Raw genomic sequence first — 25,441 nt, forward strand, 5'->3', positions numbered from 1 at the left:
CCTCTCTCAAGAATAAATAATCATTGGGGCGCCTGGGTGGCGCAGTCGGTTAAGCGTCCGACTTCAGCCAGGTCACGATCTCGCGGTCCATGAGTTCGAGCCCCGCGTCAGGCTCTGGGCTGATGGCTCGGAGCCTGGAGCCTGTTTCCCATTCTGTGTCTCCCTCTCTCTCTGCCCCTCCCCCGTTCATGCTCTGTCTCTCTCTGTCCCAAAAAATAAATAAAAAACATTGAAAAAAAAAATTTGAAAAAAAAAAAAAAAAGAATAAATAATCATTAAAAACAAAAGAGAGGAAATACAAAGCTTTCCCTTTTTTCCCTAGCTTCCTCTTTGACTTACGGTATCTGGCATTTCCCATGTCATTCTAAGTAACAAGCAATCAAAATGTTAAATTCCTTTTTTTCCCCCGTGTTTATTTATTTTTGAGAGAGAGAGAGAGCATGAGCAGGGGAGGGGCAGAGAGGGAGGGAGACACAGAATTTGAAACAGGCTCCAGGCTCTGAGCTGTGAGCACAGAACCTGACGTGGGGCTCGAACTCACGAACCCGTAAGATCATGACCGAAGCCCAAGTTGGCCGCTTAACCGACTGAGCCACCCAGGTGCCCCTTCAACATAATTATTTTTAAATGCAAATATAAGAAAGCATGCCACTTGTTCGTGAGATCCCCTACACTGCGGAGTTGGGTGCCCGGACGGAGGGAGGGTGACGGTGCCTCCCACCACATTCTGGCCAGGACCGTGGGAACCGCCACTGGCCAGTCCCCCCAGGCTGCAGGAGCCCCTTCCGCCCACACACTCCGCCTTCCCTCGCTGGGCCCGGTGGAAGGGGCGGAGGGGAGACTACCTTGCCCTCTCTTCTCTTCTATTGTGTCACCGTGCAAGTTGTTGGCTAACACCACCAGTGACGCAAGTCACCTTAGGGTTTCTTGCCTGTTTCTTGGAACGCTTTTACTTCTTTCAGAATTAGAGCCCAGTTCTGGTTCCCAGGCAAAGTGTTGACCCGGAGGCTGTGAGCACCTCCCCTTACTCAAGCCTGGACCCTTGACCTCACTTTGAATGTTGCTGAGCCAGGCACACAGGGCAGGGCAGGTGCACCTTGATTCTGTGCTCCCTGGGGGGGGGGGGGGGGGGGGGCGCTCCACTACCCCACCCACTGCACTTTAAAAGCCCAAGTTCAAAAGTGAAATGATTAAGAATTTCCAGACGGAGGCGTTATGCCGAGTGGAATGAGTCAGGGACAGACAAATGCTGGATGATCTCACTTATGTGTGCAATCTAAAAAGGTCAGAAAAGGGGCCCCTGGGTAGCTCAGTCAGTTAAGCGTGAGACTCTGGACTTTGGCTCAGGTCACGATCTCCAAGTTCACGAGATCGAGCCTCCTTGCTGGGCTCCGCACGGATGGTGCGGAGCCTGCTTGGGATTCTCTCTCTCTCTCTCTCTGCCCCTCCCCTGCTCACGCTCTCTCTCTCAAAGAGAAACATTAAAAAAATAATTGAAAAAAGAAATAACAGCTCGGGGGATCTAATGGACAGCGCGCGGATTATAGCGAACAGTCGTGTATCATATTCTCCACTGTTGCTAAGGAGTAGATCTTCAACGTTCTCACCACAAAGAAAGACATGGTAACTTTGTGTCACGGTGGAGGCAGCGTGAGCGTTTGGCAATTTATAAGTGTATCGGATCAACACACGCACCGGGAAACTCACCCAATGCTATGTGCCAATTATGGCTCAGTAAAGTGGGCGGGGGCTTTCCAGATGGCAACTGCCCGGCCTCAAACCGAGCGCGGGGCCCTTCTGCCTGCAGGGCTCTGAGCAGCCACACAGATCGGGCGTGCCAAGCCGGTCTCGGGGCTGCGTTTTACAGATGATGAAACAAGGGGCAGCTCGCCTGAGTGGGCCCAGCTGGGGAGCCGCGGAGCCACACCTGTCTCGCATCCGTGCACAGCGGGGCCGCATCTGAGAAGCTGGAAGGACTCTCACGGGCCCATCTGGCCATCCAGCCCCTGTCGCCAACGGCCCCAGCTTCTCCGCGTGTCCTTTGTTTTGTGAATTCGAACGGACGCGTCGGATGGACGGGGAGAGGGCGGACGTCAAGATAACCCGGAAGTGTTGGTTCACACGCGTTTTCTTCCTAGCACTTTTGTGCAATTAAAGGGAAGTCTGGGGGCACCCGGGTGGCTCAGGCGGTTAAGCGGCCGACTCCTGACCTCCGCTCAGGTCATGATCTCACGGTTTGTGGGTCCGAACCCCGCATCCGGCTCCGAGCTGGGTGCCGAGCCTGCTTGGAAGCCTGTCTCTCTTCTCTCTGCCGCTCTCTCTCCCTCCGTCTCTCTCAAAACAAGCAAACAAACTTTAAAATAATAATAATAATAATAATAATGATAATAACAAGAAGAAAAGAAAAAGACTATGGGTGCCTGGGTGGCTCAATCAGTTGAGTGTCCAACTTTGACTTCAGCTCAGGTCATGATCGCAGGGGCGTGGGATTGAGGAGTGAGCCCCACATCGGGCTCCGCACTGAGCATGAGGCCTGCTTGGGATTCTCTCTCTCTTCCTCTCTCTCCCTCTGCCCCTCAGCCCCCCTCCCCCTCTCAGACGCACACTCTCTCTCTCTAAAAACAAGACAGAACAAAAGAGCTGTGAAAATGCCTTCCTTCGGGGCAAGCAGCATCTGGATTCTGTGGCTGGGTTCCGTGCTGGGTTCCATGACTGGGTGGCTGGATTCTGTGGCTAACTTGGGGCTTCAGGAACTTTTACACCTTCTGGTCTCTTGCCTGGGGAATTTTCAAGGTGAAGACACCGCAAAGACATTTTGCCCTAGTTTGAAGCAATAAATTAATGAAGACATCCACAGGCTGGGTCAGATTTAAACTGGGTTAAAGGTGGCCTCTCTGAGAAGCGAATGCCTTTGTCTCAAAGGAGGAGGCAGCACCCTGTGTCTGAGCCTGGAGAAGGACGCTCACACATGACAGGAGAGGACACCTGGGGCAGGGGTCTGACCAGGATGCCAGATGCTTCTTTTAGTGCTCTGGGCACAAAGTGCTTTGTTGTCCTGCCCTCTGCCTTCAACCCCATTTCCCCCCAATTATTTCTATTATTAAGTATAATATTTAGTTTGTATTTAATATATGTATTGTAATATCCTGTTGTAATGTAAGTAATATGTTATTTATATCATATAAATATATAGATAATATCCTGGTATTCTTTAAATGTGAGCTTTTGGGGGGGGGCGCCTGGGTGGCTCAGTCAGCTGGGCATCCAACTTCGGCTCAGGTCATGATCTCAGGGTCCGTGAGTTCAAGCCCCGCATCAGGCTCTGTGCTGACAGCTGGGAGCCTGGAGCCTGCTTCGGATTCTGTGTCTCCCTCTCTCTCTGCCCCTCCTCCAGCTTGTGCTCTCTCTTTCTCTCTCTCTCCAAAATAAATAAATAAACATTAAAAAAAATTTAAAAAAAAAGAATCTCTTGGGGCGCCTGGGTGGCTCCGTCGGTTAAGCGTCCGACTTCAGCTCAGGTCAGGATCTCACGGTTCGTGAATTCGAGCCCCTCGTCGGGCTCTGTGCTGACCGCTCAGAGCCTGGAGCCTGCTTTGGATTCTGTGTCTCTCTCTCTCTCTGCCCCTCTTCCAGCTTGTGCTCTCTCTCTCTCTCTCTCTCCAAAATAAATAAATAAACATTAAAAAAAAATTAAAAAAAAAAGAATCTCTTGGGGCGCCTGGGGGGCTCGGTTTGTTGGGCGTCTGACTTCGGCTCAGGTCATGATCTCACGGTTCGTGAATTCGAGCCCCTCGTCGGGCTCTGTGCTGACCGCTCAGAGCCTGGAGCCTGTTTCGGATTCTGTGTCTCCCTCTCTCTCTGCCCCTCTTCCAGCTTGTGCTCTCTCTCTCTCTCTCTCTCTCTAAAATAAATAAATAAACATTAAAAAATTTTAAAAAGAACTAGGCTACATCCTAAAAACATCTGTTTAAAAAAATAGAAATACATGTGAGCTATCGGAACACAGGATTTTTCAGGAAAGCGTTAGAATGTTTCAGTCGAGGGGCGCCTGGGTGGCGCAGTCGGTTAAGCGTCCGACTTCAGCCAGGTCACGATCTCGCAGTCCGTGAGTTCGAGCCCCGCGTCAGGCTCTGGGCTGATGGCTCAGAGCCTGGAGCCTGTTTCCAATTCTGTGTCTCCCTCTCTCTCTGCCCCTCCCCCGTTCATGCTCTGTCTCTCTCTGTCCCAAAAATAAATAAAAAATGTTGAAAAAAAAAATTTTTAAAAAAAGAATGTTTCAGTCGAAGCAGGTGGCGTGCACTTTCGAGGTGTGAGGACACGGCCGTGAACAACCGGAACAAGGACGCTGCTCTCTTGGAGGTGGTTCCAGGGGCGACGGGACAGACTGTATTCCCCCCATGCGGCTGTCACAATCTCTACCATGTTACTTGTTTGTCTGCAGTGTGAACTTGACTCTCCCGGACGAGAACCGGGGTCCGGGTCTCCTCCTCTTGAAGCTGGGCGGGACTCCGTGTCCACCTTAACCAAGAGAGCACAGGGGGAAATGACACCACACCGCAAGGCTGGGTCATACACGGTGATGCGGCTCCTAACTGGGTCCCTCTTGGGACCAGCCGCCATGATGTGAGGAAGCCCAAGCCACATGGAGAGGCCACGGGAGGGTGGCGTGGACAGCTGAGCCCCCAGCCAGCAGCCAGCATCCATCGCCGCACAGGTGAGCCGGGAAGTAACTCCAGTCCCAGCCTGACTGTGACCACATGAGCAACTTCAGGCAAGAACCATCTGGCTGAACCCAACCAACCCCCCAAATTGTGAGAGATCATAATAAGTTTAGGGGTGACAATAATGGGTAACTAGACCAGGAGAGACGGTTATCAGACAAGCAAACAAGGAAATTTCAGCCAGTGATGTGGAGGCCCAAAGGCAGAGTGATGTCACTGGACTGTTTTAGTTGGGGGCATCAGAGAGGACCTTTTAACTTTTTAAAAATGGTTTTTATTTTTTGAGAGAGAGACGAAGCAGGGGAGGGGCAGCGAGAGGGGGGTGGGGACAGAGGATCCGAAGCGGGCTCTGCCCTGACAGGTTGCCAGCAGTGAGCCTGATGCCAGGCTCGAACTCACGACCTGCGAGATCACAACCTGAGCTGAAGTCACACGCTCAACCGACTGAGTCACCCAGGCGCCCGAGGGAGGGCCTTTTAGAGGAGGTGACATTTGAGCTGAGACCTGAAGGATGAGAAAGGGTCACCTATGATAAGAACTAGGAAACGGGGTTCCAAGTAGAGGGAAGAGGAAGTGCAAAGGCCCTGAGGCAGGAGTGACATTGGCTGTCTGAGGCACAGCAAGGAAGTTTGGGATGTTGGAATAGAGAGACAGGGGTGAATACCAAGGAGGTGATGGGGGTCTTGTTAGCTGTGGTCACTGAGTGTGCTGGGAAGCTGCATGAGGGTTTTGAGCAGGGGCGGGATGAGACCCGGTCTCCCTGATGGGGTAGGGTGACAGGTGGGGCTGGGCTTTCCTGGGAGGAGAGCACAAGGGTGGCGGTATGACTTTTGTGGGTCATAGTCACTTTTACATTCATGGGGCCCTTCCTTTATTTAAAAAACGTAGCAATCAGGGGCACCTGAGTGGCTCAGTCGGTGGAGCGTCCAACTTCGGCTCAGGTCATGATCTGCAGCTCGTGAGTTCGAGCCCCGCGTCGGGCTCTGGTGCTGACAGCTTGGAGCCTGGAGTCTGCTTCCGATTCTGTGTCTCCCTCTCTCTCTGCCGCTAACCCACTCGCATTGTGTCTGTGTCTCTCTCAAAAGTAAATACACATTAAAAAAAAATTTTTTTTAATGAAGCAATCATAATTAGAACTGCATTGGTATAAAAATCCATGTGATTCCAGCCAGGTTCATTATTATGTATCCATTATTTTCTATCCACTTCTTTCCTTTTTTTTTTAAGTTTATTTATTTATTTATTTATTTATTTTGAGAGAAAGAGAGAGAGAGAGAGAGAGAGCAGGGGAGGGGCAGACAGAGAGAGGGAGGGAATCCCAAGCAGGCTCTGGCTGTCAGTGCAGAGCTCGTCGCGGGGCTCAATCTCCCGAACTGCGAGATCATAACCTGAGCCGACTGAGCCACCCAAGCACCCCTTCCCTTTTTTGTTTCTGACCTTAAAAAAAAAAAAAAATTACATTTCAAGCATTTTCATGGGCCCCTAAACATGTCATGGGCCCTGGGCCCAGTGCCCAAAGGACGGGCCATCCCTGCAAAGCCATCCAGGTGACTGAGAACCACGTTGTGCCTGAGTCTGGGTCCCTTGGGGGACCCGTGGCTGGGCACAGACCCAGACCGGATGGGCAGTCAGCCGACCTGCCAACAGTCACATCCTCAGGGGATCCCAAGTCCTGCCGGACACTCCCCCTGATGGATGGATTGGCGGAATGATCCAGACTCAGCCAACTCGAGAGAGGACGGCAGCTGCAGACAGCCAATCAGCACACACACTGTTGGAGAAAGTTCCAGGGGAGACGGGCCATCTATCACTGGCCTCTACACCGCCAGCTCCGGGAGCAGGGCCCTCATCACTGCTGATTCCCTGGCATTGTGCTTTGCCCAGATTAGCTGTTCAGTTAATATCTGGGGAGGCCCCGAATGGATGGATTCACTGCCTCCTGTTCGGGACTTGGGCCAAGCTACCTTGAGGATAAAGAGGACAGAGAGGTGAGGGACTGTGGAAACGCTGATGGTTTTAGGTCACAGGAAGTGGGATACTGAGCTTGAGTGAAGCTGCCTGGTGGGGGTGGGGGTGTCTGGGAGCTGGGGGCGGGGGGCTCTCGTCATTGCTTCCCCCACCCCCACCCCCTCACATAACAGGTTTCTACCTTCTGGCTCCTGACATTTTTCTTTGCCCGGGAACATTCTGAATTTCTCTCTGCGGCTCTCTGGGAGTGTTGGCCATAAACACAAGGACCGGGCGGGAAGGCAGGGAGCAGGGGTTCACGGGAATTATTCTCTCTGGGAGTTCAGCAGCCTCCGTCAACTGGCTGAAGCTGTTGGCCACCCCTTGAGCCGACTCTAGATGACAATGGTGCCTTTCTGGGGGCACCGAGGCCACGATAGGGAGGCAGGACCGTTGGAGGAGTTCAAACGGCCTTCAGAGTTGGGCGTCCAAGGTTGAATCGTATGTCCGGCCCTTTATTAGCTTTATGAACACTGGACAACTTCAGGACCTCAGCATTCTCATCTGTGAAATGGAGCAAATAATGTTACCTATTTCCAGTGAGGGCTGTGTAAATCCAACCAGAGAGCGGTGGGGAACCCTAAGCACAGCGTCAGGCGTGATCCGGCGCAGACCCTATAAATCGTCTAGAAAATGAAACCAGTGAGACAAAGCTGATCTGCACCAAACCTAAAAAGCTGCCCTTTACTACCAGACTCTGACTTAAAATATCGCGGCAGCGAGGTAGGGGGATTGACACGTCAACTCAAAAGTCCCCAAGAAGGATAAAGAGGTAAAGACAATTGAAGGAAAAAGAGGAGGAGGAAGGAAGCCTTACCGGATATGAAAACGCAACATACGGCAAGAACAGTGGAAACAATGTTGCTCTAGCAAGAAGATTGGAGACCAAGTCCCCGGACCAAAGTCTTGCGTGCGTGTGTGCGTGGTTTTTGCATAATGGAGGTGGTGTCACAGATCAGTAAACGGTGATAAAACAGTTACCTATTTGGGAGGAAGAAAGGATCCTTATCCCGTACGACATCAGAACCACTCTGGAATTTCTTGTCACTATACATGACCGAAGAACAAAACAAAACAAAACAACGAAGTGGCTGAAATAGAGGGAGAAGCTTGCTGTTCCTCAAAGAAGGTGAAGTCTGGAAGTGAGGAATCTGGCACCAGTAAGGTGGTCTTATGATGCCCCTGGGACCTGGGCTCCTTCTGTTTTCCATCATCATCTTTATTGTCTTTTATCCATTTGTTTTTAATGTTTTTATTTATTTTTGAGAGAGCGCAAGTGGGGGAGGGGCAGGGCGAGGGGGCCAGAGGGTCTGACGTGGGCTCGGCACTGACAGCAGCCAGGCTGATGTGGGGCTTGAACTCACGAGTAGTGAGATCATGGCCTGAGCCGAAGTCGGACGCTCAACCACCTGAGTCACCCAGGTGCCCCCTCCACCATCATCTTTAGCCGTGTGGCTTTTGTCCTCTTGGCCTCAAGATGGCTGCTGTGCTTCCAGGCATCATGACCATTTTTCCAGGCAGCGAGAAAAGGGAAGGATTATGTGTTTTAAAAAAAAAAGGTAGGGATTGTAGAGTTTTCCCCCTTCCAATCAGAAAAAGTGTCCGACATGCCTCTCATTGGCCACAAATGAGTCCTGTGGCCACCTCTGGGTATAAGGGAGTCTGGGGACATATGTGTTTTAAACTGAACATATTGCTGTCCCAGACAAAAAAATCAATGTTTTTTTAGTAGCGAAGAAGGGAAAATGAATAGGCGAGCAGGCAAACATCTTTGGAAAGACACCTGCAAACAAATTACAGGCATGTGGGTGGTCAGCCTCCAAGAGGGCCCCCTGCGATCAAAGGTCACCTCCTGATAGCCAAGTCCCTCCCATTTTAGATCACAGGTGGGGTGACCTGTGTGACCAATGGAATTCTGTAGAAGGACAGTATGTGAGTTTCAAGGCTAGGTCATAAAAGTCACTGTAGCCTCTGCCTTGGTCATTTGCAGGGCCAGAATAATTTTTCCTGTAAAGAACTAGATGGGGAAAAAAAAAAATTAAGAAGGTGGTTGGTTTTTCTTGGGGGGGTGGGGGGCGCCTGGATGGCTCAGTTGGTTAAGCATCTGACTTTTGATTCTGCCCAGGTCATGATCTCACGGTTCGTGAGTTGGAGCCCAGCATCGGGCTCTGTGCTGACAGCTGGGAGCCTGGAGCCTGCTTCGGATTCTGTCTGTCTCTCTCTCTCTCTGTGAAAAATAAACATTAAAAATTTTTTTAAAATTAAATTTCCAAAAATCAAACTATACCTTCCACGTAACTAGAAGCAAATCAAAGTAAATGGATTTCAAAGCTGTGCGATTTCAAAGCTCTTTCTAAGCTTAAGAGCAGTGGGAGGAATCAGAAAGGAATGCACTGGGTCGTCTCTTTAAAACTGAAAGCCCTTCCACGGATCGATTCATATTAATATTCCAGCCAGGAGATGGAAAAGAGCACGGACAGAAGAAGTCATAAACACCCATGAAACAAGCGGAAGAGGAAAACACATCCGACCCCTGAATTCTCAGAGATGCTCACTGCTGGTGAAAAAGGAGACACCTTGTTGTCTGTTTGAACAGTGACTTTTGTTGGGTTTTGTTTTTTTTTTTAATTACCAAATCTCGCGCTGGCTGGCTGGCTGCTTTCAGCATAAATTGCAGCCTTCTGGACAGCGTTTGGCAATGTGTACCAAGAATCATAAAATGTTTGCCTCTTTCAAGCCAGTATTTCCACTTCTGCGAATTCACTCCGCAGAAATATGAGAAGTAGGCAAATATTTGCCCATAACAGTACTCGCCGTGGCATTATTTCGATACTCAGGTAACGCAAACTGAGGTACGCAGTTAGGTCAGCACCAGCACATGATGATTCGCACCTGAAACCAATATAACCCTGCCTGTTGGCCATACTGGTATTAAAATTAAAAGTTGAATTAAAAAATAAAAATAAAATTAAAAATAACATGAGTGGGGTCTTGGGTGGCTCAGTCGGTTAAGCGTCTCTGTTTTTTTTTTTTTTAATAATAATTTTTAAGTTTATTTATTTAGTGAGAGAGAGAGAGCAGGGGAGGGGCAGAGAGAGAAGGAGAGAGAGAATCTCAAGCAGGCTCTGCCCTGCCAGCTTGGAGCCGGATGCAGGGCTCGAACCCCCCAGCCATGAGATCATAACCTGAGCCAAAACCAAGAGTCGATGCTCAATCGACTGAGCCACCCGGGCACCCTTAAATGCCTGACTCTTGATTTCAGCCCAGGTCATGATCTCACCGTCATGAGATCGAGTCCTGAATCAGGCTCTGCTGAGTGTGGGCCCTGCTTGGGATTCTGTCTCTCCCTCTCTCTGCCTCTCCCCTACTGACACATGTGCGTGTTCTCTCTCTCTCTCTCTCTCTCTCTCTCTCTCTCTCTCTCAAAATAAGTAAGCAAACATTAAAAAAATAAGATGATGAAATCTATAATGCGGTCATCAAAAATGTTGTGGACATTTTTAACAATATGGGAAGGTTTTTCTAACAATACAGAAAGATTTTTTTCTTAACAATATGGAAAGTGTTTTCATATAAAATTCTAAGTAAAAAAGCTTAGATGAAAAGAGAAAGCATATAGATGGAACCTAATTTTTTGTCTAGATTTTTCTGTGATTAAAAGTCTCGTTGCCAGGGCCGCCTGGGTGACTCCGTTGGTTAAACTAAGTTGGTTAAGCTGACTCTTGGTTTCAGCTCTGATCATGGTCTTATGGTTTGTGGGTTCAAGCCCTGAATGGGGCCCCATGCTACTGGTGTGGAATATGCTTGGGATTCTCTCTCTCTGTTCCTCTCTCTCTCTCAAAATACATAAATAGACTTAGGGCACCTGGATGTCTCAGTCAGTCAAGTGTCCGACTTTGGCTCAGGTCATGACCTTGAGGTTTGTGATCTCGAGCCCCACGTCGGGCTCTGTGCTGACAGCTCGGAGCCTGGAGACTGCTTTGGATTCTGGGTCTCTCTCTCTGCCCCTCCCCCACTCTCTCTCTCTCTCTCTCTCTCTCAAAAATAAATAAACATTAAAAAATAATAAATAAACAAACAAACAAACTTTAAAAAAATCCCGTTGCCAGGGCGCCCAGCTGGCTCGGTCAGTAGAGTATGGGACTCTTGATCCCGGAGTTGTGAATTCGAGCCCCAAGTTGGGTGTAGAGATTACTTAAAAATAAAAAATCTTTAGGGGCGCCTGGGTGGCTCAGTCGGTTGAGCATCTGACTTCGGCTCAGGTCATGATCTCATGGTCTGTGAGTTCGAGCCCCGCGTCGGGCTCTGGGCTGATGGCTCAGAGCCTGGAGCCTGCTTCGGATTCTGGGTCTCCCTCTCTCTCTGCCCCTCCCCTGCTCATGCTCTGTCTCTCTCTCTCTCTCAAAAATAAATAAACATTAAAAAAAATTTTTTAATAAAAATAAAAAATCTTTAAAAGAAAAATTCTGTTGCCTGGGGAGCAAGGAAACTCTCACTCACTGCTGGTGGGGATGCAAATCAGTGCAGCCGCTTTGGGAGACAGTTTGGCAGTTAGCCGCAAAACTAAACATACTCTTACCATACGATCCAGCAATCGCCTTCCTTGCTATTTACCCAAAGGTGTCGAAAGCTATGCCCACCCAGAAACCTGCACACGGATGTTCATAACAGCCTTCTTCATAATTGCCGAAACCTGGAGGCGGCCGCGATGTCCGCCAGTAGGTGGATGGATAAGTAAACCGTGGGACCCACGGACAAGAGAACATTATTCAGCGCTAAACAGACCCGAGCCATCCAGCCACGAAAAGCCACGGAGGAACCTTAAACGCCTATCGCTAAGCGAAAGCAGCCAGTCTGAAAAGGCTACACGCTGTAGGATTCCAGCTCTGTGACGTTCTGGAAAAGGCAGAAGTGAAGAGACCGTGAAAACATCAGTGGTGCCCGGGGCTTGGGGGGAGGGAGGGATGAACAGGCAGAAGGCAGGGGAATTTTTAGGGCAGCGAAACTGTTGTGCGTGATGTCACAATGGCAGATTCATTCATTGCATGTGTGTCCAAACCCACAGAATGCACACCACCCACAGCCAACTGTAAACTACAGATCTGGGAGATAATGATGTGAGTACAGGTCTCTCGATGGTAATAAAGGTGTCCCTCTGCCAGGTCGATATGGCACAGTTTATGCACATGTGGGCAGAAGGCTTATGGAGGTTCCCTGTACTTCCCACTCAGTTTTGCTGTGAACCTAATAAAGTCCATTAAACAATAAAATTGGGGCACCTGGGTGGCTCAGTGGGTGAAGCATCCGACTTCAGCTCAGGCCATGATCTCACCGTTCGTGGGTTCGAGCCCCGTGCCGGGTGTAGAGATTACTTAAATAAATCAATAAACTTAAGTGTGGGGCGCCTGGATGGCTCAGTCAGTTGAGCGTTTGCCTCTTGATTTCCACTCAGGTCATGGTGTCAGGGTCGTGGGATCAAGGCCTGTGTCGGGCTCTGTGCTGGGTGTGGAGCCTGCTTGAGATTCTCTCTCTCTCTCTCTCTCTCTCTCTCTCTCTCTTTCCACCCCTTCCCCATTTGCACTCTCCCTCTCTGTCTCTCAAAATAAGGGGCGCCTGGGTGGCGCAGTCGGTTAAGCGTCCGACTTCAGCCAGGTCACGATCTCGCGGTCTGTGAGTTCGAGCCCCGCGTCAGGCTCTGGGCTGATGGCTCGGAGCCTGGAGCCTGTTTCCGATTCTGTGTCTCCCTCTCTCTCTGCCCCTCCCCCATTCATGCTTTGTCTCTCTCTGTCCCAAAAATAAATAAAAAACGTTGAAAAAAAAAAATAAATAAATACATAAACTTAAAAAAAAAAAGATTCTTTCTCTCCCTCTGCCTCTCTCCTCTCCTCCACTGTGTTCTCTCTCTAAAAAAATATTTAATGCAAAACATAACAAAAAAAATAGGGGAGCCTGGGTGGCTCAGTCCGTTGGGCAGCCAACTCTTGATTTCAGCTGGAGTCATGATCTCACAGTCATGAGATCAAGTCCCGTGTCAGGCTCTGAGCTGGGCATAGATCCTGCTTGGGACTGTCTCTCTCTCTGTCTCTCTCCTTCTGCCTCTCTCCTACTTGCATGCATTGTCTCTCTCTCTCTCTTTCTCTCTCTCTCTCAAAAAATAAAAGAAAAGGAAAGAAAAGAAAGAAAAAGAAAGGAAAGGAAAAAGAAAAGAAGAAAGGGAAAGGAAAGAAAGGGAAACAAAAGGAAAGAAAAGAAAGAAAAGGAAAGGAAAGGAAAAAGAAAAGAAGAAAAGGAAAGAAAAGAAAAGAAAGGGAAACAAAAGGAAAGAAAGGAAAGGAAAGAAAGAAAAGGAAAGGAAAGGAAAGGAAAAAGGAAAGGAAAGAAAGAAGAGAAAAGAAAAGGAAAGGAAAGGAAAGAAAGAAGGAAAGGAAAGAAAGAAGAGAAAAGAAAAGAAAAATGCCCTGCTATCCTGCAGACGATTTCCGAAATCTGCAGCTGACCCAGGGGCCCTTCCCTGTGGCGCTCCATATTGTCTGTGTCACTGCAGGACAAATTCTGGTGACTCCTCACATCCACCAGCACCTCCCTCACCTGTGGCTCCTCCTAGGATCCCACCTCAGCAATGGTCGCATCAGTCAACCCTGACACTTAGCCCCAGAGACGAGGGCATCACTTTCCGTTCCTGCCTTTCCCTCTCCTCCACCGAGCCGCCTAGATCTAGCGACCTTACCTCCTGAGTGCCTCCCAAAACTTCTTCCAGAATATTTGCTGTAAGAAATCTGACAAAGGACTTGTGTCCAGTATATATAAAGAGCTCCTACAAATCAACAAGAAAAAGGCAGAAACCCCAAAGGAAAAATGGGCCTTTCACAAAAGGTCGTCTCCAAACGGCCAATAAAATGGAACCATTTACTGCGGAGGCAGCAAAAAAAAAAAAAAAAAAAAGTGGCCAGTGGGTTTTGAAAAAGAAATAACTTCTGAGAGGTGTCAGGGAGCCCGATACAAGGACTTTCTTGCAGTCACGTGAAGAAATGGAATATTATACAGGAGTGAAGAAGGAATGACTAGCTCCCCCTCTCTATCTCTGTCTCAATATAAACGTATCCCCAAAACCTACTTCTGGGTGGAAAAAAAAAGTTGTGTGATGATAATACAGTGTGATACTATTTATATAAATTACATAACACACACACACACAATAGCATTATATGTTATATATGGTTTTCTCTCTTCCTGGTAAAGTAGACACAGATTATGGAAGTGGTTTTCCCTGGGCAGGGGCGGGGGGGCGGGGGGGGGGGGGACAGTGATTTTTGTTCTGGGTACTTGCGTCTTTCAAGTGCGCCTCCCTGCGGTGGCCAGAGAAATCAGGTCACTGCAGATTGATGGCCGTGGAGTCTGGTGGCCAGAGTGGAGTGCGGCCGGATGGTCAACACAGCTGGGGGGCATCAGCGTGATGGAGGTGGCCAGGGGGACCGGAGGGACTAGAATGAAGGTAGCCCCGATGCCCCCATGTGTCCAGCATATAGAAAGCGTCCTTTACAGACCAGGAAGAGAAAGGCATAAACTTCAAAGGAAAAATGGGCCCTTGGCAAAAGGTGATCTCCAAATGGCCAATAGGTAAACATATGCTTGACATCCTAAGTCATCAGGGAGATGTGAATTAAAACCAGAATGGCAGGCACAATGACTGTATGTTGTTCAAAGTCAAGTTAGGGGTTACCCTGGGTGGGAGTGACAGGAAGGAGGGGTTCTAGGGGCTGCTGATATTCTCCCCTAGGTCTGTGTCCTGGCTACTTTTTTTTAATCTTTATTTATTTTTGAGAAAGCAACAGACAGAGCACAAGCAGGGGAGGGGCAGAGAGAGAGGGCGACACAGAATCCGAAGCAGGCTCCACGCTCCGAGCTGTCAGCCCAGAGCCCGACGCGGGGCTTGAACTCACAAACCGTGAGATCATGACCAGAGCCAAAGTTGGATGCTTAACCCACTGAGCCACCCAGACGCCCCTCAAAGTAAATAAACAAACTTTAAATAAAAGGTTCTAAAAGTTAAAAACCCTCCCCTTCTATCCTTCCGCCATATTCAGGCCTCATCAACTCTGCACAGGGCAACTCTGACGCTGCCCGACCTCTCCCCGGGCCCCAGCCCTCCTCCAGACAACCAGAGACTGTGTCCCTCCCTGCTGTAAATCCTTCTATAGCTCCCTACCGCCCCGCAAGATTAGCTCCAAGTCTGTAAGGACTTTCCCGGCTCCGGTCCTGCTTCTTCTGCAGCCTTCCCTCTGCCTCCCCTCTCTGTTCTTTGCACCTTTAAATTAACCTCCAGCCCCAAACATGCTGTTTGAAACCTCCACGCCTTGGCACCTGCCTTCCTCTTTGCCAGACTGCGTGGCGGGCGTGACACACTCTTGCCCTCTGAGGCTCACCCCAAGGCGCTCTGGGTTTTGCAAAATACAAAAGGAGGCTTTGAGTCTTGGGCAAAAGCTTAGTGGCTCACCCCGGGGTCCTTTCCTCCGGGGAAAGCCCCATCCCTCTGAGCCACACAGGGGTCTCCCGGGCTGGGAAGAAGCCCCAAGCCTCCGCCCATCTCCAACCCCCTACCCCAGCCCTGCGGATCTGGCCTCGGATTTCTTCCACTCTCCTCCTATTTCCGGAGGACTCCCCGCCCTCCCCCACACTGATAACCCCGCCCCCCGCCGGCAGCTCTCCGAAGGGGAAGTGAGGGGGAGGGGAGGGGGGGGCTGGCGGAGAAAGTTCCAGGGAGGCGAGGTGAGGTCAACCCCGCCCCGAGAGCTCACACCCCCGGCCCGCCAGCAGACCTTGGGCGACTCAGCCAAGCCTGTCTCCTGCTCGCCTGCACCCCCTGCGCCCCCCACCCCAGCCCCTGTCCTCATCGGAACAAGTACTGGGCAGGCTTCACCCAGGGCGGCTAGCTTTTCACAGACACCAGTGGCTCGCTGGCTCCCAGTCCCAGCTCTGGTGCTCACAGGCTGTGTGACCTTGGGCCAGTGCCATAATGCTTTTGCCCCAGGATGGTCTAGAGGCCAAGTTCAAGGTCTGAATTGATCCTTCCGTGGGCCTCCACTGCCTGGATGTGGAGGGTGGCTGCAGGACAGGCCCAAGCCAGGTGGCCCAACTGTAGTTCAGCCCAGCCTCTCCCCATGCCCCCTTCTCTGGCCCTAACCCACAGGGACTGTCACCCATGGGGCCTCCTGCCATCCACGCCTCTCCTGGAGCTGACACCAGGGACTCCCCATCTCCAGTGCAGACGGAGACCCAAGACGGCTTCTAGGGCACGCCTCTCTCAGACACCAGCACCGTCCCTCAAGTCTGCTGTTGCCCTTGCCCGTCCGCCCCCCCCCCACCAGGGTCACCCACCTGGCCACCCAGCCAGAGAAGGACATCATGCTAGGCACAGTCCAGACCCACCCACCAGACCTCCCTCGCACCTCCTCTCCCTCCTTCCACAGGGTCCCACCAGCCTCCCACTCTCCACTGGGAAACCAGGTTCCCGTATCTCTGTCCCCTGCATGCACCTGTCACGCTGCAGGCCCTGTGACCTCTCAGACTGCAAATCAGAGCACAACACTCTCCTATAGAAACCCATTCGTAGCTGCGTGAAGGGTGAGCCCTGCGGCTGTTGAATGGCTTGAATGGCTTGAAAGGACAGTATCTCTCATGCTGCCCCCCACCCCCGGGTCACACTGGGCTTTTGTTTCAGTGGGCCCTCCTCTTCCCTGCGCCCCGCCCCCCACATCCCTGCCCACCTGCCTCTTCAGCTGAGGGACATTCTGTCCTTGGGAACATCGCCCTGACCTCCTACCCACGTCCTGAATATCCTGTGCTCTCCCCCTTCACACCCCCAGCACATTGACCTGGAATTGCCAAGGGGTCTCTTCATCAGCTTTGGCTCACTGGTCCCGGAGAAAAGTCCCTCCAATTAACACTGGCACCAAAAAGGCCGGAGCCAGAAACAAAAGGGTTGATTGGAAGGAACTGTTTCTTTTGAAAACAGAGTACAAATTATGACAAGGAATTCATTCTACTTGAGAGTAAACAAGATGTCAGCTACAATGGAAACTACAGGCTAATTCTTTTTTTTTTTTTTAATTTTTTTTTCAACGTTTTTTATTTATTTTTGGGACAGAGAGAGACAGAGCATGACCGGGGGAGGGGCAGAGAGAGAGGGAGACACAGAATCGGAAACAGGCTCCAGGCTCCGAGCCATCAGCCCAGAGCCCGACGCGGGGCTCGAACTCACGGACCGCGAGATCGTGACCTGGCTGAAGTCGGATGCTTAACCGACTGCGCCACCCAGGCGCCCCACTACAGGCTAATTCTTGAAACAAACAGACAAAAAAAGAAATTAGTTCATTGGGGATTTTTTGGAAGAGCATCCCCCCCACACTGTGTTCAATAATTCACATTTAATATTTCAATAGGATTCTGGAATCATTTGGGGGGAAAATAGACACACGCACACACACACACACACACACACAGAGAGAAAATAAAACAAAACAAAAATGCTATTGTGGGTTGAATTGTGTCCCCCGGAAAGATATGTTGTCGTGGTACCTGGGAATGTGATCTTATTTCACAATAGGATCTCTGCAGATGCAATCAGATTAAAATGAGGTCATCCCGGAGTAGAAGTGGCCGCTAATCCAATGACAGCGTAAGAGAAGTTTGGACACAAAGACACAGACGTGCACAGAAGGAAAATGGCCATGTGCCGAAATGGGAATGATGTGTCCACAAGCCGAGCAGTGCCAAGGATTGCCCACAGCAGTGGAAGCTGGAAGAGGCAGGAAAGATCGGTTCCCGGAGCCATCGGAGGGAGCACGGCCCTGTGGGCACCTTGATTTCAGACACTGAACTTTCAGCACTGTGAGAGGATTAAGCCTCCGCTGGGCGAGCTGCCCGGTTTGTGCCACTTTGTCGTGGTGGCCCCAGGAAACCGGACACAGGTCTGCGTCTGACCATTTGGTGTTTGAGTCACTCTCCCTGGAGCAGGCTTGGCCACCTTCTCCATGTTTAGTTTATTCCTTAGACCGACCACAGGTTCCTCCTCCGTCAGTAACTTACCTGCATTTGGGTCCACGTCCACAGCCATTTTCTTCCACCACGTGAAATCATACGAGGTCGCAAGACTGACCATATCATTTTGTGATAGACTTGCATTGTTGTGTTAACTTCGGGGGCAATGTTGACTACGTCCCACACCAGAGAACAACTGATTAAAAATTTTTAAAAAAATTAACAAAAAGATCATTTTCTGTGGGTGCAGTTTGTTGCTGAAATAATCCTGAAGGTTCAGATGGAGTCTGATTTCCTAAGTCACCAATTTAGTAGTAAGTGGTTCTCATATTGTGACAACATTAGCTTCCCTCCACACCTTACAACCACCCTCCTTGCAGACGTGACACCCCTAGTGGGCTCCCCAAAGTGCGCATCGAAAACACAGATGAGGCGGTGAATGCCTTTGGGACCACCGGGAGCGTAAAACTTGGATCCCTACTTTACCTCAATATAAGTTCCTGATGGGTCAATGTTTTACACGGAGAAAGAAAATCATAAAAGTACTAGGGAACAAAAAAACACATGGGGGCCTTTTATAAATTTTTTTTTTAACGTTTATTTATTTTTGAGACAGAGAGAGGCAGAGCATGAACGGGGGAGGGGCAGAGAGAGAGGGAGACACAGAATCGGAAGCAGGCTCCAGGCTCCGAGCCATCAGCCCAGAGCCTGACGCGGGGCTCGAACTCACGGACCGCGAGATCGTGACCTGAGCTGAAGTCGGACGTTTAACTGACTGAGCCACCCAGCCGCATGGGGGCCTTTTAAAATAGTAATTTGAGAATAGGTAAGGTCTTCCTACAAAAAATAATTAAATGCAAAAGCTGCAAAGGAAAAAGGTGAGTCCAACTTCCTCAAAATCCTTAGAGGTGCATGGGAAGGGAAGATTAAAAACAAGCTAAAACTACAACAGACTGGGAGGGTGAGGGGAATATTGCGGCTTGTATCAGAGGATGAGTAATTTCCTTAATATTAAAAAGAACTTCGGGGCACCTGGTTGGTTCAGTTAGGGGAATGTGCAACTCTTGACCTCAGGGTCATGCATTCAAGCCCCATCTTGGGCATAAAGCTTACTTAAAAAAATAAAAAGTAGGGGCACCTGAGTGGCTCAGTTGGTTAAGCATCTGACTTCGGCTCAGGTCATGATCTCATAGTTCGTGGGTTCGAGCCCCGCGTCGGGCTCTGTGCTGACAGCTCAGAGCCTGGAGCCTGCTTCAGATTCTGTCTCTCTCTCTCTCAAAAATGAATAAATGTTAAAATTTTTTTTTTAAAAAGTGGGGTGCCTGGGTGGCTCAGTCAGTGAAGTGTTCTACTCTTGATCCCAGCTCAGATCTTGATATCAGGGTTGTGAGTTCAAGCCCTGCATTGGGCTCCCAGGAACATTAACTTAAAAAACAAGGCTCAGTTTCCTCAAAAAGTTAAACGTAGAATTATTGTATAAGCCAGCGATCCCTCTTCTGGGTATCCCTGGAAAGCAGGGACTCAAAGAGATATTTGTGCACCCATGTTCCCAGCAGCATGATCACAACGGCCAGCGGCTGGAAACAACCCAAGCGTCCATTAACGGATGAATGAATAAATCATGTGGTCCATTCATGCCGTGGAATATTACTCAGCCATTAAAAAGAATAAAGTTCTGAAACGTGGATAAGCCTTGAAAACGTTACACTAAATGAACCAAGCCAAACTCAGAAGGACAAATACCGTAGGATTCCACTTATATAAGATACCTCAAATGGGAAAATTCGTAGAGACAGAGAGTAGATGGCAGGTGCCAGGGACTGGAGTAGGGGTTAGGGAGTCAGTGTTTAATGGGGACATAATCTCAAGTTTGGAAAGATGAGAAAGTTCTGGAGATGGATGGTGGGGGTGGTTGCACAACCGTGTGAATATACTTAGTGCCACTGAGCTGTGCACTTAAAAATGGCTACAACAGGGGGCGCCTGGCTGGCTCCATTGGAAGAGTATGTGACTGTTGATCTTGGGGCTGTGAGTTCAAGCCCTACGTTGGGTGTAGAGATTACTAAACACAAATTTAAAAACTTTAAAAAATGGTTACAGTGGTACATTTCATGCTATATACTTTTTACCTCATTTTTTATTTTATTTTTTTTAATTTTTTTTAATTTTTTTTTTAACATTTATTTATTTTTGAGACAGAGAGAGACAGAGCATGAATGGGGGAGGGTCAGAGAGAGGGAGACACAGAATCTGAAACAGGCTCCAGGCTCCGAGCTGTCAGCACAGAGCCCGACGCGGGGCTCGAACCCACGAACCGTGAGATCATGACCTGAGCTGAAGTCGGACGCTTAACTGACTGAGCCACCCAGGCACCCCTTTACCTCATTTTTTTAAAAAAGGGGACTACATAAGATCCAAGTGTTTGTTTAAAAAAAGAGAAGAAAATGCGGCACGTTGTGGGCTCAGTCAATGGTGTGACTCTTGATCTCGGGGTTGTGGGTTCAAGCCCCAAGTTGGGTGTGGAGATTATTTTTTAAAAATAAAATAGGGGCGCCTGGGTGGCTCAGTCGCTTAAGTGTCTGACTTCAGCTCAGGTCATGATCATGTAGCTTGTGGGTTTGAGCCCCACGTCGGGCTCTGTGCTGACACCTCAGAGCCTGGGGCCTGCTTCGGATTCTATGTATGTCTCTCTCTCTCTCTCTCTCTCTCTGCCCCTCCCCCACTCACACACACTCTCTCTCTCTCTCTCCTTCAAAAATAAACATTAAAAATAATAATAATAAAATAAAAAGAGTGAGGGATGTGAGTCTGCCAGGGCTGAGGGAAGGTGAGGGGTGAGGGTCCTCTGTGACCCTACCCCAGTGCCCCCCCCAAAACCAGCAAAAGGAAAGAAAGCGGGGGCTGACAGAGAATAAGAGGTCAAGAGAAGCTGAGTTCAAGCTTCTGGCTGTGTGGCCTCGGGCAGCTAACTGCACCACTCTGGGCTTGTGTCCTCATCTGTGAAATGGGAATTTTTTTTTTTTAATTTTTTAACGTTTATTTATTTTTGACACAGGGAGAGACAGAGCATGAACGGGGGAGGGTCAGAGAGAGAGGGAGACACAGAATCCGAAACAGGCTCCAGGCTCTGAGCTGTCAGCACAGAGCCCGACGCGGGGCTCGAACTCACGGACCGCGAGATCGTGGCCTGAGCCGAAGTCGGACGCTTAGCCGACTGAGCCACCCAGGCGCCCCGGAAATTTTTTTTTTAAATGTTTATTTTATTTTTGAGAGAGAGAGAGAAAAAGCACAAGTGGGGGAGGGGCAGAGAGAGAGAGACATAGAATCCAAAGCGGACTCCAGGCTCTGAGCTGTCAGCACAGAGCCCGACGCGGGGCTCGAACTCACAATCCATGAGATCAGGACCCGAGCAGAAGTGGAACATTTAACCGACTGAGCCACCCAGGCGCCCGTGAAATGGGAATTTTTAATGCACTTGCTCCACAGACAGGGGTGGGTATGTTCGTCTCTATAAAGCTCCCAGCACGGGAGCCTCGTCATGCTGTTCCCTGCCTGGCTGCTGGGAACCTCAGGCTGGCAGGCAGCCGTCACCAACTCAAGTGGGTTATCCCGCCGACACTGGGAAGCTGGCGGGGCCCTTGGGGAGGCAGCAGCAGGATGGAAGGAGGCAGAGTCGCTCCAGGGAGAACAGCTCAGTATCCCCCCTCCCACCCCCCACCCCTCACCGTGGCCGGAGAAGTTGAAGCTGTGTGCGTCCAGTCAGACGCTCAAGTACAGACACCCCAGAAACACAGAGACACCCCTGCAGACACACAGAAACACACACAGACACACACAGAAACACAGAGACCCAGAGGGACCTGGAGACACACGGACAAGGAGGCAGGCCGACTCACAGACATACCCAGTAGGCCCTGTTCAGAGCCCTTCTTGGAAAACTTCATTTCCCACCTTGCCTCGCCCCATCCTCTCTGCCCTTAAGGAACATCTGTGAAACACCCACTGGGTACCGGGCCCTGTTTCAGCGTTAGGGTCACTGGGGGATCAAGATGGGACCCCCTCCCCTGCCCCCCCAGCCTTGAGGGGTGGACATTTTCCAGGAGGAGACTGTCAGGCACAGGATAAAAAAGGAACCGAGAGGGAGGAGGGCTGGGGAGATACAGCTGGTGGGGGGGGGGGGGCAGTGGCAGGCAGGGGGGTGGCAGGATGGGTGGACAGCATGAACCTCTGACTAAAGGCCCAAGGGATGGCGGGAGGGGGCCACGCAGACTGGCAAGAAGAAGGAAAAGCGTTCCAGGCAGGAGGAACAGACAGCGTAAAGGCTTCTCCACCCACCCCATCGGACTCGTCCCAGCCCTCCCCAGCCCTGACTCAGGCCACTTGGATGAAACAGCATGGAGGCAGGGGTCCCTCCACCTACCTGTCCCCCAGATGGCCTGGTTCTCTTCCATTCCACAGATAAGGACACCATGGGGCTCAGAGAGGCTGTGTCACACACCCGAGTTCACACAGCACAAACATGAGCCCAGGACTGTCTGAACTGGGGGCTCCTGCCTTTGGGGAGAGGAGCCCCCCACTGAGGACAGAGGTCTTGTTTGGCAAAGGCTAGGCCAGGGAGGACAGCCAGACACAGAGAGGCAGTGACAGACAGACTTGTGGGATTTCAGTCCCCACCCTGCTGGAACAAGGGAGCAGCAGCCCTGGAGACCCCCAGAGGGGCCCCAGAGGTCTGGAGGGGTGGGTGATAGGGTGCATGCTGCAGGGGTTGTGGGTCTGACCTGGATGGGGCCCCAGACTGCTGATTTGGAAACTGAGTCCAGATGTGTGTGTGTGTGTGGGGGGGTGTTGGTTCTGAGAGCACAAGCAGGACTCTGGGCAGGAGGCTGGGGGTCTGAGTCTCCTATCGCTGCCGTGACGAGTCAGCACTCACTTGGTGGCTTAAAAGAACACACAGTTATCTGACAGTTCTGGAGGTCAGAAGTCCAAAACGGGTCTCACTGGGCTGAAATCCAGGTGTCCACAGGGCCACATTTTCCTTCTGGAAGCTCCTGGGGAGAAGGTGTTTCCGGCTTCTAGAAGCATCTGCGTTCCTTGGCTCATGGCCCCTTTCTTCATCTTCAGATAGTACAGCATCTTCCACCTGGGTCTGCCCTTCAAGCACAAAAGGTGTGAAAACCCGGAGGGAAGGGGGAAGCAAGGCGCTCCCCCTCTCTGCCTCTGGTCCCAGCTTTGGGCCTCCCTAGGGTTCCCGCTCCCCCTCCCCAGACACCCCACACTGGGTTCTCGGGCTTAGAAACTCCCACCAACCAGATCCTGGCCTCCCCTGATGCCCAGAGCCCTGTCCGTACCCCTTCCACCAGGCCCCAGCGGCCCCCACGGCAGAGTCCAATTTGAAGTCTGATCGTGCCTCTCCTGGGAGAGCCCTGGAGGGCCTTGGTGGCTGGCCCCACCCTGCTGCCCTCTTCACTCACCTCTGGACTCTGACTCCACTTAATGCCACCATCCATTCACCTCTCAGGGTTCAGATGTCACCTCCTCCAGGAAGCCTGTCCTGAATACTCCCTGCTCACACATGGGGTGGGGGCAGGAGAAAGGAGGGCATAGGGTAGCCAAGAAATCTGTCCCTGACCCTGGCCCACCCAAATCCTCTTTCAGGGGCCTCACCCTCTACTTCTCCAGGGATCTGCTGCTTCTCCCCTGGGGCCTGGACTCCCCCCTTCCACAATGCCTCCAGTTACTATTAATACAGACGACTGTCACGTTCTGAGCGCCCTTCCCCCCAGGTGCAAGGCGATAAAACCGCAGCTCCCGGGGCTTTATGGCCCTTCCTCTCCCCCATGCACAAAGGAGCTCTTGGGAGCACAGGGGGAGGGAGGGAGGGTTTGAGGGAGAAGGACCCGCACATTTGAAAAGAGAAAAAAATAGTCTCCTGGAGGAAACAGCAATTGCAGAGACCAGAAGCGGGTTGGGAGGCACAGGCTCTCTGGCCCCTCTTGCTTCCCATGTGTGGAAATCAAATCTCAGCAACGTGAAGCAACTGGCTTAGGGCCCCACGCCCAGGAGGCCGGGCCTTCTCCCTCCCTCGCCCTGGATGTGCTTCAAGGAGAGGCTTATTGTTCAAAGGTGAAGCCACTTGGTGAGGGGCCGTTGGCCGGCAGCTCTGGAACCCCCTTCCCTTCGGCTGGGGCAGCTGGACCGTGAGCCCCCCCCCCCCCCCCCCACACACACACGGGGTGCGACCCAGGCGCTCACAGACTGCCTGCGCCCCATCCAGGATCGTCTTCCGTTCAAGGCTTGCCGGGGCTCCCTGCTCCCGCGCACTGCTGACCCCGGGTCACTTTGGCTTCCATCCGGCAAGAGAGGGCTGGGGGCTGCCCCACCACCCACGCGGGCCTGTCTCCCCTGCTCTGCCTCCTGACCCCCGCACCCCACCCGCCTGCCTGCCCTCCGCTACGCCCAACCTCCCAACTAGGCAGTTAGTGGGCTTCTGCGCGCGCTTCCGCCCCACGCCTCCGAACTGGGGCGGCTCGGTCTTCAATCTGGGACAAGTGGGGAACCCGAGGTGGCTTCTGAGGCCCGAGACAGTCCGGGCCTCCCCAGCAATCGATGCCCGGCCGGCCCGTGTGCTCCCGCGATCAGGGCACACGCGGTGTGGGTGCAGATGCGCGGGTCTGGGCGGGGCCAGAAGAGGGGACCCGGCAGGAGGGGATCGCGCGGACGTGCGGCGAGCGGAACGGAACCAGGAGCCAGACTGAGCGCCGAAGGTGCTGGGTTCAAAGGAGAGAGATAAGGCGCAGCCCGGGGACCTGCCGCTGGATCTGGGCCAGGCGCGCCTCCGGACAGGCCTGGAGCGGGGGTGGGGGTGGGGGCGGAGCTAGGCCGGGGCCCGCGGCGCGGGGCGGGGGGTCCGGGAAGCGGTCCAGTCCGCGGAGGGGGCCGAGCGCCGCCCGGACCCCGCGCCCCGCAGGGGCCCGCCCCGGCCCGGCCCCGCCCCTCCAGGCCCCGCCCCCCCACCCCTGCCTACCTCCTGGGCCCACGGCGGAGGCCGCCCCGGGAGCAGAGTCCCGCTGCCGCTTGCGGGCCGCGCCTGCTCCTTCCTCTCCGCGTCCGTCCCCGCTGCGCCCCGCCGCCTGCGCCCCCAGGTAAGCGAGCGCCCCGCGCCCCGAACGCCGCCCGGAACGCCACCCTCGCGGCGAGCTCCGGCCCCGCCTCCGCGGCCATGGCGGCCCCGGTCCCCATCACCGCGCCCCCGGGCGGCCTCTCGTCGCTTCCCATCCGGTCCCAGGCCCCGGCCGCCGCCCCGAGCGAGCCCTGCTCCCCCGAGGGTCGCGGCGCCGCGAGCGCCGGGGACGCGGCTGCGAGGCGGGCGGGCGGGAGGGAGTGGGGGCGAGCCCGGCGCGGCGACGCGGGGTGGGGGTGGGGGTGGGGGGGGCATCCGGATGTGTGAACGCGAGCAGCGCCGCGGGCGTGTGGGTCTGACACCCGCGAGCCCACACCGAGCGCCTGCGTGGGGGCCACCGACGTGCCCGCGCTGGGGGCGCAGCCGGGGCCCTGGCCTCGCAGCCCGGCCGCGTAGACGGCTGGCAACGGCGTAAACAGACTCGGATCGCTCCAGCCCGCGGTGAGTGCGGGGAAGACGACACCTCGGGGAGACGGGGTAAGGGGTGGGGGACGGA

The 25,441-nt window shown here is 52.3% G+C and overlaps 1 protein-coding gene and 2 long non-coding RNA genes across 5 annotated transcripts in view; 1 reads left to right on the forward strand and 2 right to left on the reverse strand.

Moving 5' to 3' along the window:
* Positions 1 to 1,651: 1,651 nt before the first annotated feature.
* LOC131510709 (uncharacterized) lies at positions 1,652 to 8,379 on the reverse strand. Its single transcript, XR_009261145.1, has 2 exons — positions 7,710 to 8,379; positions 1,652 to 2,334 (listed from the first exon to the last, which is right to left on the reverse strand). It is a non-coding gene; the product is annotated as an uncharacterized LOC131510709 (long non-coding RNA).
* Positions 8,380 to 22,297: 13,918 nt separating this feature from the next.
* On the reverse strand, positions 22,298 to 23,537 carry LOC131510710 (uncharacterized). The gene is made up of 2 exons (XR_009261146.1): positions 23,237 to 23,537; positions 22,298 to 22,916 (listed from the first exon to the last, which is right to left on the reverse strand). It is a non-coding gene; the product is annotated as an uncharacterized LOC131510710 (long non-coding RNA).
* Positions 23,538 to 24,722: 1,185 nt separating this feature from the next.
* Positions 24,723 to 25,441, forward strand: part of CERS4 (ceramide synthase 4) — a 34,198-nt gene continuing 33,479 nt past the window's right edge. The window contains exon 1 of one of the 3 annotated variants that reach the window (XM_058728186.1): positions 24,723 to 24,907. The gene's annotated coding sequence lies outside the window, so the exon portion shown is untranslated. Of the gene's footprint in view, positions 24,908 to 25,220; positions 25,423 to 25,441 lie in introns of those variants that run through there. The other 2 variants (XM_058728189.1, XM_058728187.1) reach the window with 2 other exon arrangements.

This window comes from Neofelis nebulosa, chromosome 4 (assembly GCF_028018385.1).
Source record: "Neofelis nebulosa isolate mNeoNeb1 chromosome 4, mNeoNeb1.pri, whole genome shotgun sequence".
NCBI lineage: Eukaryota > Metazoa > Chordata > Mammalia > Carnivora > Felidae > Neofelis > Neofelis nebulosa.